This window comes from Haliotis cracherodii, unplaced genomic scaffold (assembly GCF_022045235.1).
Source record: "Haliotis cracherodii isolate W230 unplaced genomic scaffold, xgHalCrac1.p SCAF_1, whole genome shotgun sequence".
In the NCBI taxonomy this organism is placed as follows: Eukaryota; Metazoa; Mollusca; class Gastropoda; order Lepetellida; family Haliotidae; genus Haliotis; species Haliotis cracherodii.
The window spans coordinates 65,745,456-65,762,989 of NW_027266264.1; the positions used below are offsets into that span (position 1 = coordinate 65,745,456).

The window sequence follows — 17,534 nt, forward strand, 5'->3', positions numbered from 1 at the left end:
GAACCGAGTTCTGATTTGGGGATGTTTAAAATAGTTGCAAGATTGTTAGCCGAGAAATGCTTCACGTGGGTGCCGCCATCTAAGGTCAGTGAAGACACTCGAAGGTGAATTCTTTGAATTGCGACGTTGCTTGCCCATGTATGTAAGCCATTGCATTTTTAAAAAGAGCACCATAAAACCCGTAGCCAACACTATGCGCCAAAATCAAAGCAACATGACATAATTTATAAATAATAGAAAGTTGTGTGACTTACCTCAGAACGTAAATATGCAAATATGTGTTCGTGCTAACATCATCCTTTATAAAGGGGCTGGTAAACAAATTCTAAGCCTGACTACCTTTCAGCTATCGGCCATAACAGAGTGAACTGGTCAATGTAGTACATTGTTTGAGATGTTCATTGGTTGTGTATTTAGTCTGTTGAGGCCGTTTGTGTATTAGTGACAGCCAGTTGAACGTGATAAGGTTTGTTTGTTATTTAACGCCGCACTCAGAAATATTCTAGCTACATGACGGCGGTCTGTAAATAATTGAGTTCGGACCAGATAATACAGTGCTTGACATCATGAGCATCGATCTATGCAATTGGGTTGGTTTGGTTGGTTGGTGGAACATTGTTGGTGCATCCACGGAATCAATACCAACTGGTAACATCTCTGACAATTCCTGGGTTGAGACCAATTAGTGGCAGAACCGTACACAACTTGTTGAGAAAGCGCAATCTCCGGCCTCCATGTCGCCGCCCGGCAGACCTAGCTTGGTGTAGACAGCATCTGAGGTTAAGAAGACAAGACTGGGACAGTATACTGTTCACAGACAAGTCCAGCATTCATCTGCACAGCTGTGGTGGTCGTGCAAGGGTTTAACAGGCGTCCGGGAGAACGGTTTAGCGACGCTTCCGTTACTCAACGTCGTCAGTTTGGGGGCGGAAGTGTAATGGTATGGGGTGGCATCACAACTCATTTGAGAACACAACTCATCGTTCTTAATGACAATTTGAATGGCGTACGCTATCGGTACGACATTGTTTGAAATTATGTTCTACCCTAATGTGCAAATGCAGGGACATCACGTCGCGCTGCAGCAGGATAATGTCAAAAATTTGCTGCAAGATTCTTTTGCTTTCCTTAAGTTTGCCAGTATTAGGGGATTCTGTGTTAGAATAGGTCTCCATTAACCTATGCTTGTTGTAAAAGGCGACTGATAGATCGGATGGTCAGGCTCACTTACCTTTGTAGGTACCTCGACGGCATGGAGCGTTTCTCAAAATATCAGTTACTGGTTTGTCTGTTTATCACAAGCTGGCATGATACCAGGAATATTGCAGCTTTAAACAAAAGACGATGTTGGTTCAAATCCAAGATTCATACAGGTACATGGGGGATCATCCCTTTAGAAGCTGTAACCCTTTGGTCCATAAATGAGGTGCTTGTGACTTGTGCGTCCGTGACAAGTCATGAATGAACTGATGGTAAAGCAGATTATTTCACAAAACATCCCACATATTTAGTGTACTGTGTCAAGTTGAGAGAATAATACCATTTTTCAGCAGACAATTTTTAGGTAACTGTCATTCCTGTCTTGAAGGTCACATTATTTGCATTATGTATGATAATCTTTACTTGTGTGGATCCCAAACTGTAAATCTGTCACAGCAATAAATAATGTCCACTGATGTTCCTGTTTTCATCCCTGTGTTTCCATATTCAAGTGCTTTCAGCAGAGTGAATGAAGACGAACCCCTTTCAGTCAGACAATCTGCCAGCTGTTTACTCCAAGATCAAAGGATGCGTTTGATTTGTTCAATAAGTTTTTTTATGACTGCTTGTCTCAATAAGTTTTTTTATGACTGCTGGTCTCTATTCTGAACCTTTTATCATTCACAAAACTTTGTGTATTTCACAGAATCGAAAAGCGGATGACAGTCTGTAACACACGTGATCCTTGTTGTAAGAAATTTACAACTCACTCACTCGGGCGATGCTGCTGCGCTTCTGGCATCAGACATGTCTGTCTACCAACCCAAAGTATATGTCCAAACTTTGATCCACGATCATTAAGTTCCTTTACTCAACTTCTCTTTCAACATGATTTTCTTGCTTCATCAAATGTTTATTCTGTTCACTGACAAGTTTAAATACCCTGATAAGAGAAGTTATTGCTTACTTCCCGTCCCAAAAAGTATGCTGATTTATGACATAGTTTGCATACGTCGATGATCCAACACAGATGACGCCATCAACATGACTTTCAAGTACTCCCTCAATGAAGACAGTTTACTTCTTTGTTAAAGGGCAGTTTTAATGTTTGTTGAATGAACTTTCCACTTTTTTTGAGCAAATACATGTTAACTTAATCTCGGAGGACTCGGAAAAACATGTAGGGGAATCTCTTGGATGATCTTTATAATCCATCTAATCTTGCCTAAGGTATATATTCCATACGATGATGGTTTTGATCAATGATTTCTGTATACGCAGTATTCTTCTTCCAACTATCTAATTCTTTGGATTTGCAGCTTCAGGACACATTTTCAAGAACCATCGCGTCATCATCTTGAACATGATGCAACTCTTCAGTTGATGTTGTGTCCTCGTGTCGGCTATCTCCACCAGAACTACGCGTATCAGTTAGCAAGTCAACACAACTGAGGTCAATAGATACTCTTGTTCCTTTAAGTTATCAGGATAAAAAAAAAAAACCTCTAAGTGATACCACTCTGTATACTTTCCAGTCACCTTTCCCGCCTCAGCAAGAACTTGTCCATGATTTAAAGTTCAAGAGTCTTTGTCTTGCACCTGACCATCTGTCCAGTTTTCATCTTAGTGTTGTTGATAAATATGGTTAGCTGTGACTGCCACATTCTTTGATGTGTGATCACTCTGATTAGATTGCTCAATACCTTGTTCAGTTTGCATATTCATAGGTACCGCATTGTAACAATCATTTTCTTCTCCTTAAAACTGAGCCCTCTGCAGCCGACACTGCTTTAAACAAACAAATAACCACTTTGTTATTCTCTGGTCCTTTCCATTCTCTGCAATGAGGGCGTTTGTAATAAATCTTTTATCAGAGGTATACCTTTCTCCAGTAGGTGCACAGTGAATTCTTTCTGAACATTCCGATTACATTTTAGGGGAGTGAAGTGTTGTGATATGATTGCCCACGCCTTCGTTGATAGGTGTGCCTCTTGTGCAGAAGCTTGATCAGTCAGAACACTCTGGAGATTAGGATGTTGTCCTTATACTAGTTAGTGTGAATGAAGCCATGAACATTAAAGTTGTTTTAGGTCTAATTCCAACTCAATGCCATTTCCCAGTCACATTCATTTTCCGCTCTGACCTTGAGAATTTTTAATCTTGAGTGATTTTAGGTGCATATTTTATATATCAAATAAATAATCAACGGATGGAAATCGATTGTTCAAAATTGGCACTCATCATTGTCAATGACAATGGCACACATGGAACAGTAGATTTTTCAAGGTTGAAGTCATCTGTTCTCAATATCTTGTATGGCCACCATAAGAGTCGAAAACGGACTGGCATCGTGGTCACATGGAAGCAATCAGATCCAGAATTGTGGCCTGGGGAATGTTCTTCCAACTCCGCATACAGTGTTTGTGCCAACTGTCGGACGTTCTGTTGTTGTTGCTGACATGCTCGTAGTCGTTGATGCAGTGCATCATCACACTACCACCACAACATCTATCCACTTCATGTATGCAGTTTCGTGCATAACGTTCCCCGCGATACATGTAAACACGACGTCTACCATCCGCACGGTGAAGCATAAGACGTGACTCATCACAAAACGAAACTTGTCTCCATATCAGTTGTGGCCATACTCTGTGACCGAGACACCATTGACGTCGCAGCTGAAGATGCAGGTCCATCAAATGACACCTCGAACTAGTCTTCTAGCGCGAATACCTTCAACGCGTAAACGGTTCCTCACTATCTGGGCTGATATCCTACGCAATCCTGGTATTGCCGTAGTTGTAACGGTGGCAGTGGTGGTTCTTTCACGTGACGTAGCCGTATGATTCTGTCCTGAGCTCCAGTAGTGATACGTGAGGCGGGTCACGTCTTGTTCCGTGTGTCTGGTAATCCACAGTCTTGTAATGGTGTTTGGTGCTATGTGGAAAAGCCTGGCTCAGTTGAAGCTGATTCTTATGTTTGCAGTCGGTCGATGGGATGGGCTTCCGTCAGTCGTGGCATGTTTTCGCTGTTCACTTGCTGTAAGATTGTAATGGCACGCAAATGAAACCTCAACGTTCTATATCTCAACAAGTGATGTTGCACGCGCCTGTCATGTTGGTGTGTTTCGCTAGGATCTCACGTGGTTGTCTATTTGCGACTTTTCCATCTTATTGCCAATTGTCTGCAATACCTCATTCTTTCCACACAAATCAATCCCAATATGCAGAAATGACCAATTCATGTTTGGTATTAATTTTGTATGAGTGTCGGCAACACACTGTCCGATATTTACGATTTTACTACTGTTACGTTTCTTTTTTTCAGAGTATATTTCTGTGAGAGTTTGGTTGTGTCGTTTGTGGAGACAATTCCTCAAAAGGTCGTAACAGGTGTAGCGTTGTCCTAAAAAATAAATTTCTCTGACGTATCTCTCACTTCCTTGTTTCTGAACTCCCGTCCATTGTCGCTATATAATTTCTTCGGGCTGCTACTTACCTAATTTTGAATTAATTGTTTAATAAACTCACTTGATTGCTTCGATTTCACAAAGCAGCCATCGATAATGTGCAGGTACCATGCACTATGTAATGTAAGTTATGAGCTACAGGGGGCGGTCGGGTAGCCTAGTTGATTAAGCGTTCGCTCGTCACGCCGAAGACCCAGGTTCGATTCCCGACTTGGGTACAATGTGTGAAGCCCATTTCTGGTGTCCCCTGACGTGATACTGCTGGAATATTGCTAAAAGCGGCGTAAATCACATCTGGATGCGATCGTTCGGCCATTGCGTTCAACAACGTTGCCCAGCTACATCTGCTGGGAACAACTTCCTTTAGACATCTCCCTCTCAAATATAAGGTCGTCAAATTTACGACGTCTTGAAGTTGCGTGCGCATGCTCAAATCTCCAGAAATGACGACATGATAGAACAATGGTTTATCGTGAAATAAACCACGCTTCTTTCGGCATTGTTCTCTGCGATTTATCGCGCAGCTATCTTATATTATGAGATACTGGCATGATATATAACTCTAGAATACTCAATGATACTCAACAAAGATGAAATATAAAATATACTTGGGTAAGACTGCCGCCGCGCCATGTTGCTAATAGAAGGGGCAGGGGTAGTTGTGGCCTAGTGGTTAAAGCGTTCGCTCGTCACGCCGAAAACCTGGGTTCGAATCTCCATATGGGTACACTGTGTGCAGCCCATTTCTGGTGTACCACGCTGAGATATTGCTGAAATATTGCTGAAAATATTGCTAAAAGTTGCGTAAAACTTACAAATAGCAGGGAGACTAGACACACAAATATATATTCAGACTCGATCCCTGGCAGCTGCATGTCGAAGCCTAAAGTTGCATATATACCTGAAAATAAATAGAAAGAAAAATGCACCGTGAGCCATGATAGCCTGAGCTTACTTATAATTATGATCAATGCGCAATAAAGTTTGAATAAATTGAAGCATGCAAGTTGGTTTCAATCGAGAACAGAGCGCTTCTGGAGAAGGGAGGTAACTCTTAACGTCGTAACCTGGCGAAACCAAACTCTTTCCCAGCGCGTATCACCTATCGCTGTGAGGAGTTCTTGACGCAGCATCTATTTTGAGGTACCCTATTTTGACTCGTACTTTTTAGAACCCACAACATTATACCTCATCTTCCATGGTTTGTATCGATAATTAAAATGTCTATACCGCATTCGGCATCTGAACTAAAAACCCTAACATAATAACATTGATCTTAAATTCAAAGTCTGCCAGCCTATTGATGTGTTACAAATCTAGCGAAATCTATTTTCGTTTCAGCGGAGCCAGTACAATAAATCGGCTCCACAGTAATCGCCCTCGGACCTGTTTTTCGTCGTCTTTAAATGAAATTCGGCATTCGTCACCGCTCGCCCCTTTCCGTAACCTGCAAGAAGGCACGAGTTGGTCACGAATGTGAAATTCGGGTCATGTTTACTGGGATCTGTCACGTGTGAACATATGGAACTGGTAAGATTTATGTCTGAATATTTATTTAGGCAACAATGCAGTTTACCTTGCGCAGCTAATAAATATATAGCGCTAATTGGCTCAGGCTGCCGACTGGGGCTCTCTCTTCACAGATCTCTAGTTCCTCTTCGATCCTTAGTTTAAGGGTGAGGGTTTGGGCCCATATGAATTTAGTAATAGAAATATCAGTTACATTTCTCCGATATTGTAATGAGTTCACCCTCTTGCCCATCGCCATCAAACATGACTTCCTAAATTCCGTGCGCTGAAATTTGGTGAGGGAGGTGACGGGGTTTATTCCCAGACGCTCTGTGGGGTGAAGCTACCAGCTGTGACGTGGGGTGTCACTGTTCTATGTTGAGCCCTGACAGAAATGAATGATGTATGTATTGTTGATTCAAGAGATTTATTGGTTCTTGTTTCCAAAGTTTGGGCGAGGACGAGGCAGGGTATGTAAATGACGTTGATTTATTTCCATTGATCACACAATTATTTACCATACCTGTGAAGCACAGGTCCCTGAAGCAGGATCTATATAGATCTATAGTGTTATTACTGGAACTCATATCACTATCCTGGTTCAGGGGCCTATTTATATACATATGGGTCTGGTGTTTCACTAATATCACTATCCTGGTACAGGGGCCTATTTATATATACATATGGGTCTGGTGTTTCACTAATATCACTATCCTGGTACAGGAACCTATTTATATATAATGGGTCTGGTGTATCAGTAATCTCACTATCGTGCTTCAGTGTCTATTTATATATGGGTCCGATGTCTTAGTAATATCACTATCTTGGTTCCGGGGCCAATTTATGTATAAGGGTCTGTTGTTTCAGTAACATCGCTATCCTGCTTCAGTATCTATTTATAGATGGGTCCGATGTTTTAGTAATCTCACTATCGTGCTTCAGTGTCTATTCATATATATGGGTCGGATCATCCGATCATCTGTGACGATCGATATCAATTTTTTTATTTTCAATAATTAAGTACATTTGAAAAAAGTATTCAAATAATTATTGCTATCAACGATATTTTAGTATTTGTGATTATATTATCTGTCTTGTTTTTAAATAATCTTTTGTTTTCCTGTGAGGTCACGTGATAACCAAATATGGGATAACAGTCTCGATCCAAATGTTACAACGCGTACACTTGAGCAGACTCATGAATATAGCTCATGAATATTAATAAGACAGTTCACTACATTAACAGATCGTTATTATAACAGAAACAAACGTATGTTTTCCATGTATATCTAAAAAATGATATTATTTGTTATTAATTGTCCGGTGAATTAAACAATTTAAATTTAAACAATTCATAATTAATCATATTATGAATACGTAACAACTTGTAATTTGTGTGAAAAGTCGTACTAAAATACGCTATTTGAAGGGGGCTTGGCCTAAATGCAAATGTCCGATTGGGATTTTAAATTTTCCGGACCCCTGGTCGGATGTTTTAGTAATATCACTATTAGGGCTAGCGTATTCAGTGAATTGAACCATATCCATTCATGAATTGAATTCGTTATTCGAGGCCACTGGAACTGAATATTTGTGAATATACAATCATGTGTATTTACATACCCTGTACCTAAAAATATCCATAAGAACATATTATATGCATAGATTTCTGCAAAGACAACACTCTTGTAATATATAATTTGACAGGTGGTCAATGGTCATTGTCGCATTTGAGCAGATACTAGTACCTGGATAAGTGCAGTATATAAATGTATAATATATTAATAATTAACAAATCATGTCAAATACTTTATGTTGTTATTTTTTCACTGAATATAACAAATACTAAATCAACTGCTGACTCGTATTGTATTTGTGATTTAATATTCATATTCGTTACCCTATAGTCATGATACAAATCATATTCACCTCATAGTGTATTCATTGCACCCCTGATCACTATCCTGCTTCAGGGGCCTATATATTTATATTATAGATATGTGGGTTGCCTTATTGGAAGCATCCACCATTCACACAGCTTCCATAAGAAAGTGTGTGTGTTTAGCCTCAAGTCACACAGAAGTACTCGCGGCCTGTAAACAATCGAAGCTAGACCAGACAATCCAGTGACTTTATAGCATGATTACTGATTTTGGCAAAACTAAAAACGATATGGTAATTTTAAATTATGTCTGACATCAGAGACCATAAAATAGATATAATTATTATAATTCTATTATATGGTCTCTGATGACATGTAGTGCAGAGATTCTGCTGCTCACAAGTAAAGAGAAATGTATAGAAACATGTTCGTTTTGCAACACAGTAGGAGGGCAGTTTCAAAGCCCAACTCCATCTGACTCATCATAAGTGATAAAGGCTTCTGAGCTTATGGTGTAACTCTGGGACTTCAGTCAAAAAGCAGAAACATCAACCCAGTTCAAGTATTTGCGGGGCACGGGTGGCCCAGTCGTCTAAGGTGCTGCAATTCACTGTGCAGAGTTGCGTCCCTTGGGCACGCCAGAAACCTATGATTGTGTGTTCGAATCCCGGTTCGCCCCAATCATGTTTCTAGGTTTGTCAGCACCATACCCATGCTTGGGGTTTCACCGAAGTAGTAAACGTCTGAGACCTGCATCACTTCGGTCTTGCACAGTTGTCATTGACTGTGGCGATTCTGACATATGGTGTATCGGCCCAGCTACAGAATAATCAGAAGTTATCCATGTTTCCAGTGTTAATGATTTTTATACATATGTGGTCATTTCCAAAATATCAAGCATATTGAAAATATCTTTGTAGGGCTGCCATTTGTATCCATTTCTCCATCTGTATGTCATTTGATGAGCATTAAACACAGTAGATAATGATTGACAATGAAGACCCTGACACTGTCCTACAGGAACTATGAGTAAAGATCTGGGTTACAATTGATTTTCAGCAACCCATGCTTGTCGTAAGAGGCAACTAAGGGGATCAGGTTGTCATGAAGATCCAGGGTAGAATAGGTCTTCAGCAACCCATGCTTGGCGTAAAAGGGGAATATGCTTGTCATAAGGGGCGACTAACAGGATCCGATGGTCAGACTCGGTGACTTGGTTGACGCATGTCATCATATCCCAGTTGCGTGGATCAATGTTCATGTCAATCACTGGATTGTCAGGTCCAGACTTGATTATTTACAGACCCCTTTCATATAGCTGGAATACTGCTAAGTGTATCGTTAAACAACAAACAAACAGGATCGCTGACTTGGTTGATGCTTGTCATTGTATCCCAATTGTGTGGATCAGTGTTTATGATTTCAATCACTGGATTGTCTTGTCCAGACTTCATTATTTACAGACTGCTGTCATGTAGCTGGAATATCGCTTAGTGCAGTGTTAAACCAGAAAGAAAGACGCACACAAACATAAACCTCTGATGTAAGGGAGAAAAGTCAGATTCCAGAAATACGTGTGTTGTTATGATAGCTTATGAATCGTATCGGTGAAGTTGACAGTTGTATGTATAGAATGTTAGTTTGATTGTGTTGTGTGTTGTCATTGTGTTTTAGGAATGATAGTATGTTTTGAGACGATTGTGAGTTGTAAAATGAATGCTAACAAATAACATTTAATTCAAGCAGTGAGTTCTGTTGTCTATCACTTCAATCACTTTACTTGCACATCCAAATGTTCATTTTTTCAGACTGATGAATGATCTGGAATGGCCCTGTATATACCCGTCGGTCCAAGCTAGTGCTTCTTGAATAATCTCAATGTATAAAGACCCAAAAGATATATCATGGCATCAGATGCAATGGTGGTTCTATTAGACACCAGCAAGAGTGAGCCAGAAAGAAGAAAAGAGAAATTTGAACTGGTTCATGACGAAGAGTTTGATATCTCAGACGATCAGCTTTTGTCTTGTGACCAGTGTGATCAACACTTTGTCTCTGATGTGCTTTTCCAGAAGCATCAAGCCAACCACCAGTTGATGCAGTCATCATTTACATGTCAGAGCTGTCACCGTGAGACTTCGTCTGAAAGTGACCTCCAGCAGCATGTGAAGACACATTTGGGGGACATGCCGTATGTGTGCGAAATGTGTGGTAAAGGTTTCGAAAGAAGATACTCCTACCGGTGTCACTACAGAACACACACTGGAGAGAAGCCTTACACGTGTGAAATTTGTGGTAAGCAGTTTGCATTCTCTTCAGGACTTAGATACCATGAAAGAACACACAGTGGAAAGAATTGTGGCATCAGAGTTGGAGGAAAGAGTCCTGAAGAAGCAAACAGAGTGAATGATTGTGATGGCGAGATATTGACTGACATTCACCCACTTCCAGGTTTCGTGTATCTGAAGTCTAAAAGCAAATCTCCACAAGATATAGATGACTCCACAGCCAAATCTCAGGGTAAAAGTCCAGGGAAGAGTAATGCAAGTACAGATGTTTCTGTGACAAGGATAGAGAAGAAACAGACACCTCTATCTTACAGTGAGGACACCGAATGCATGATTTGTGGAAAGAAATTTCAGTCCCTGTTCATTCTAGAGAGTCACCTGAGAGCTCATAGTGCTGAAGAGATTGATCATACCATAAAGATGTTCCATTGTTCAAATGATGAGGACAGTTTGAAGATATCTGCATCTTGGAAGCCATATGCTTGTGAGGAGTGTGGACATGAATGCTGCACATCAGTTGATTTAAGGGCTCACATGCTATCACATTCAGCAGAGACACCTCTCAGGACTTTCAGTTCAGGGTCTCAGCTCGAGACTCACTTCAAGGAACATTCAAGTATGCTTGGACCTATTGAATACACATGTCCAATTTGTGCAAGAACCTTCAAGAAAAAATACAACTGGCAGATCCACATGAAGACCCATACAGGGGAACGTGACTATTTCTGTCATTTTTGTGCAAGGACTTTCTGGAGAAAGTACAACTGGAAGATCCACATGAAGACCCATACAGGGGAACGTGCCTATTCATGTCATTACTGCCCAAAGAGCTTCATCACCAGCAGTAGGCTCAAGTTTCACATGAAAAGCAAACACTCAAATGTGAGACTGTACAAAGTGAACACAGCAGTCAGTGGTAATCAAAGGAATAGGATACAGAATTCAGATGTAGGTGTTGCTGGTATTGATGATGCTTCTGATAATGGAGATGATGAAGTCTGCCCCAGAAGACGAAGTAAGTTATCTCAGGAACCTCGCAGGAACTGTACTGAAGCAGCGATTAAGATAAAAACGAAATGTGGTGACCCAGATACAATTCTTGTGATGCAGACTACTCTAACAGAGGCAGAGCAGCCTGATGGAGGGTCAGAGACTGCAGACCTGTGTGCTGCGAATGCCGAACCAATGAAGAAGAGTAGCTACGTGTCACCTTTCATGCAACCTTCGGGTAAGGGCAGTATAGAGAGTGTTCCCCCAAGTAGTTCTGAAAAGGAGATAACTGAGCCATCCACAGCTAATGTGCAAGACACACCTGAAAGTGATGGCACGTTAGGTCAGAGAAGGAACAGGAATAATCCTAAACCAAGCTCTTATGGAATTAAGGTCATGACAAAAACAACTGAAAAGGCTAAACCTGTGGAGTCTGGCTCCAAAGCTGATGATGACATTGTGATTTCATTAGATAGTGTTAGTTCTGGACAAATTCCAGACGATGTTCCAGCAAAGGAAGACAGCGAGATCTGTGCTGCCTTGGATCACAAGATGAACAGCTCCACCGCGAAGGAGGAACTGATGTTGGATAGCAGATCCAGGGATGAAAATATGATGGATATAATTATGAATATGATAGATGATAATGGAATGTATTACTCTTGTAGAATTTGTAGTTTCAAATTTGCCACTCAGGAGACATTGAGAAAACATGAAAACCTTCATCCCAAAGAGACTCCATTTGAGTGTATAGAATGTGGCCTTGGATTCATGTACGCAACTGACTTACAAGTACATGATCAAGTTCACAAGAGTAAGAATCCCTATGAGTGTCTGTATTGTGGCAAGTGTTTTGAGAAGTCAGATAACTTAAAATCACATGTTCGGACACACACTAGTGAAAGTCAATATAAATGCGAAATCTGTGATCGGAGGTTCACAACATCAATTGGACTGAGATGTCATGAAAGAAACAGAAAAACAGAAAACTGCTACCGTTACCGTTACAAGCCCTATTACCAAAATGCTCATATCATGACATATCCTACCATGGAGATAAGAGAAGATATTGCCAAAGAGGGAAAGAGCCAAATAGATTTGGCCACAGAAGGGAAGAGCCAAGAGGACAGTGCCATGGAGGGGAAGAGTCAAGAGGATATTGCAAAGGAGGGGAAGAGCGAAGAGGATATTGCCAAGAGGATAATGCCACGAAGGGGAAGAGCCAAGAGGAAATTGCCACGAAGAGGAAGAGCCAAGAGGAAATTGCCAAGTAGGATATGAGCCAAGAGGATATTGCCAAGGAGGGGAACAGCCGGGAGGATATTGCCATGGCGTCGAGCAAACCACAGACATCAGATAATTTCTACTGCCTGGACTCCAAACAGGTTCTTGTTTTTCCCAAGGCTCCTGTGATGAAGCATGTCTATCCGCAAATAGCATTGAACAAAACCCTCATGAATCTTGACACATCAGTGCTGCCCGATGTAGCCAAGCATGTTCTTAATGTACCATTTGGGATGACTGACAAATCTAAACAGAAGGATGATATTCAGCCAGAAGCTGTGACTGCTGCTGTCTGTCCGAAGCTTTTGTCTCAGCAGATGACTATAAAAATGCACAAACCTTATGAATGTAAGGTCTGTGACAAACATTTTGCTAATTCTGATTCCCATCGCTACCACATGAAGATCCACTTGGATCAGTTGCACTGGTGTGATATTTGTGACAAATGGTACAAGTTAGCATCAGATCTCAACAGACACAAACTGGCTCTGCATCCAATACCTTCAGACAAAGAGTCATCTTGTATGCCGTTGGTTATCTACTCTTGTGATGTCTGCCAGTTGGAGTGGTAGTCTGAGGAATTGCTGCGTCAACATATGAAAGCACATGACCATCAGTGCCGCAAATGCAACAGAGCTTTCTCCAATGATCGCCTTTATCAGATTCACTGTGGGATCTGTACAGGAGCAGAGGTAGACAACATGGGGGAGGAACCCGATGTCACAGTCACCTTTGAAGGTTTTGAGATTACATGTAGTCCACCAGGTTCTGATATTGAGGATGAGGAACAAAACATTGAAGTAGAAAATGAAGGAGTAGATGCTCAAGAGATGGAAGATTTGGATGAATCAGATGATGTGGCAGGTGATGGGTTTCATGATGCAGGCAGTGCAGAAGTTGATACTGAGACTGATGAGGGGCAGCTTAGTCGGGGAAATGTCATACCGGGAAATGGAACCAGCAGAAAGCTGACCACACCTGCACATCCTGTGGTCCTTCTCCACCATGATACTGCATCTTCTGAAACATAAGGGTAAGTGTGGAGGCTTGGATGTATCATATCTTCATTCTGTTTGGATAAATACCCTTAGCCCACTCGTTACCATGGCTAATTTAGAACTGTCTCCGAAAGGCACAAATATTGACATCAGTCTGTAAGTTCAGATTACATTCAGGAGCAAGAGAATTTTGTAATATGTTAATGAGTGAGATGGAGATGGCGACACCGAAGTTTTAGTGGTGAACAGGTCCAGGCTGTATATACTAGCAGTAAAAAATCTTGTGCACAATCAAACACCATCATAATATAATTGTCATGAATTTATCATAATCATGCATGCAGTAAAGGAGGCAGAGACTATCCCATCAGCTGGAATGGTTATGGCCTCCTTGTGCTGGGATGGCGAGGGGTGATCATGGTGGGCTATAATCTAAAAGGCCAGCCAGTTAATGGAGCATATTATCCAGCACTTTTGTAGCAATTGTAGGATGAATTTAAGATATAAGACAAGGTAGGTGTGTGTGGGGGGGGTATTTTAAGAAATCTGAACAAAAACAGTCTTGAAAATGATGGAAATCTGATGTGCTTAGTTTGATCATGCATCATTTTCAACTTTGGAATATCAGCTTTTTCTCAGAAACTGTTGCTCTAAATGAATGAAAACTTATGTTAATATGTTAATACAGTTATAACTGATGTTATAGAATTGCAGAGATTTGTATTTCACTGATAATGTGGCCAATACATATGATGAAAAGGAAAAGACTTTTTAGTTTACTTTTAGTTTATTGCATTGAATGTAATGCTGAGAATACATTGGTAAGGTAAGAAAATGTAACCCAGATACATCCTTTGTGAGAAATGTGTTATTACTTGAAGTTGAAAAATATGTGATATTGTTTTCTGGTGCTTTACAGGACCAAAGATATTTCCCTGTCCACTATGCAGCTACAAATGTGCTTCTTTCCAATGCCTAGAGCAACACAAGGACAATCACAACACACCAAAGACAAAATGTGTTCAGTACAACGCTCCCAAGAGCATATCCTTTCAACACCACACTCCTATTAACCAGTCCACTCAAGTCAGGTGCAACCTCTGTGGCAAGTTCTTCGAAAACCACAAGTCGAAGTCCCACTTTTCCAAACATATCGGTGGGGATGTGTACAAGTGCAGCAAGTGTCACAAGATGTTCAATCTGTTTCCCGACCTCAGCAAACACTCGAAGACCTGTAAAGAGTCTTTGGAACATGTGAAGGCCTTTTCTTGCAGCTTCTGTTACAAGCAGTTTGACAGACAGCAGCACATAAACACACACATTCGCTTTCACACTGGGAGAAACCATACAAATGTCAAGTGTGTGGACAGTCATTCACTGCTTCTGGTCTGCGAGTGCATCAGAAGAGACGTCCGCCTTATGTCTGCATTCCACCAACACCGGCCAAACAGATGGAAAGTGAACAGCAGCCTGTGAATGAAAAGTTGGTTCTAGCATCAGTAAAACCTCACCTGATGATGATGCTCTGATTCAGAATGGTTATGACGAACCGATTAGGATAGGTCTGAGGCACAGAACATCTAGTGCTACAAAGGGGAAGTAACCAGTGTTGGCCAGGGGAATAAACCAGTGCTTGCCATGGGTAGTAACTGGTGCTAGCAATGGGAAGTAACCAGTGCGAGTAAGGGGAAGTAACCAGTGTAAGCAAGGGGAACTAACCTGTGCTTGCAAGGGGTAGTAACTAGTGCTAGCAAGGGGAAGTAACCAGTGTAAGCAAGGGGAAGTAACCAGTGCTTGCAAGGGGTAGTAACTACTGCTAGGAAGGTGAGGTAGCCAGTGCCAAGCTCCTTCCCAGCGCGTGACACCTTCGTTACACTCTCGGTAACATCGCTGCCACCAGTGTGGGCGCGGCCATTTCAAGAATCTTGAAATTTGCCCTCCAACCCCATATGTAGTAACGTTTATACTTTTGTTTATGTCTTTGGGAATGCCATCATATTTCAATTTGAAAAGGTTTACGACTGACCATGTTTTCCAGATGAATTCACTTTGTTGTTTTGATAATCAGATTGGTTAGAGATTGCAGACTAACGGAAAATCAACCAACTTCTCCCTTACATTCTTACTTTATTAATAACACGATAGTTTTAATGAAACAGAAATTCAAATTGACAAACGAAGAAAGTAATTTAGCAGCGATAAGTGTATTCGGCGTCACGACAGTCGTCACTTGTTTGTAAACATAATGGTCATTCGGTTGCGAGTTCAACTCCAAGCATGGTTGTGGCCACCTATTCACAGTGGGGAGTTTTGACTGGTGGCAGCGATAGTATAGAGAGCTCCGGGAACGTACTATCGCTGTGAGGAGCTTGAGCCAGTGCGAGTAAGGGGAAGTAACCAGTGTTAGCAAGGGGAAGTAACCAGTGCTTGCAAGGGGAAGTAACCAGTGCGAGTAAGGGGAAGTAACCAGTGTTAGCAAGGGGAAGTAACCAGTGCTTGCAAGGGGAAGTAACCAGTGCGAGTAAGGGGAAGTAACCAGTGCTTGCAAGGGGAAGTAACCAGTGCGAGTAAGGGGAAGTAACCAGTGTTAGCTAGGGGAAGTATTACATACCTTATGTATTGCAGTGGGGCAGTGCTGTACAATTCTTTACATGACAGAATACGGTTTTAATTATTTCTTCTGGAATGATGAATTTGTTAGTCATGTTAACCTGTGTTCAAATATAGTTTCAAGTTTTGGGTTGAGATGTCATCAGATTGCTAGGGACCCAGGTCAGTGACCAGTGAAAATAAAGTGACTTTCAGTAATACAGGGGGTTCTGGCCACATATATTTATAAACCTGACCTGTCAATTACCCAGGTAATGGGTCACTTTACCTTATTCTTCTGGGGTCCTTTCCACAAAGCGATGTTTGCCCTATGATTGTTGTATGTCAATAAAGAGTTACGATGATATTTGCACTGAGATTGCTTTGTGGAATGGGCTCTAGGACTATATCATGTAAATAGAATCTTTTGACCCTATGCCTGACCCTATATTTCTAAACCTGATCCATCATTTTCATAGGTACATCTAATATTTTTTATGTATAGGGATGTAAGAAGACAAAAACATTGATCTGTTTTTTGCTCCTTTCTTTTCTTTATATTTTTGAAGTAATCACGTCAACAGCATAATTCTGAGAAAAATGTACTTGTTTCCAATAGTACTTACTGTAAATGATGTCAAATTGTTGTATGATGTCAAGACACTTTAAGTATGGTATATGTTAAGACTTTAATATAATTTATGTCACATTGCAAAGAGATTATACTACTTTTATGTTTTACTAGAAAATTTAGAAACCTTTTGACCTGAGGTGTTATGTTTTCGTGTGTTGTATTGGCATGAATGTATGTGTTAAGTTTCTGAAATATTTAATAAATATTAGTCATTTTACCAATTTAGAGTTGTTGTAATATGGTGCCATGAAAATGGTAGGTGCATAGATATTTCAATGAATATGCAAATGTGATAGATTATTTTGTTAATCAGTGATCAGAATATAACTGATTTATGACTTCAAGAGGTCATATATATATCATCACCATGGCGATATATATCTTGATGAAAATTATAATGATGAGTGAGTGTGTAAGTTAGTGATATTTAACACTGGTTTGAACAGTATTCAAGTTATATCAGGGCATGGAGGAAAGCCTGCAGTGAAGGCAGGTCTTAGATGTTCACCTCTTTGGTGAAACCCACAAGCATGGGTATGGTGCCGACAAGCATGGGTATGGTGCTGACAAACCAAGGCAAGTGGGCCACCCATGCCCCCCATATTTATTGAGGATCAAGACACCTATTTTTAGGCAATGATAAATCCACATTTAGAACATATCAGCGAAATGACTCTTTGTACTGATGTTT

The 17,534-nt window shown here is 40.8% G+C and overlaps 1 pseudogene; it reads left to right on the plus strand.

Annotated features, from left to right (window-relative positions):
• The first annotated feature begins 5,822 nt into the window (after window positions 1-5,822).
• Window positions 5,823-16,974, plus strand: LOC139458533 (zinc finger protein Xfin-like; annotated as a pseudogene).
• The last annotated feature ends 560 nt before the right edge of the window (window positions 16,975-17,534 follow it).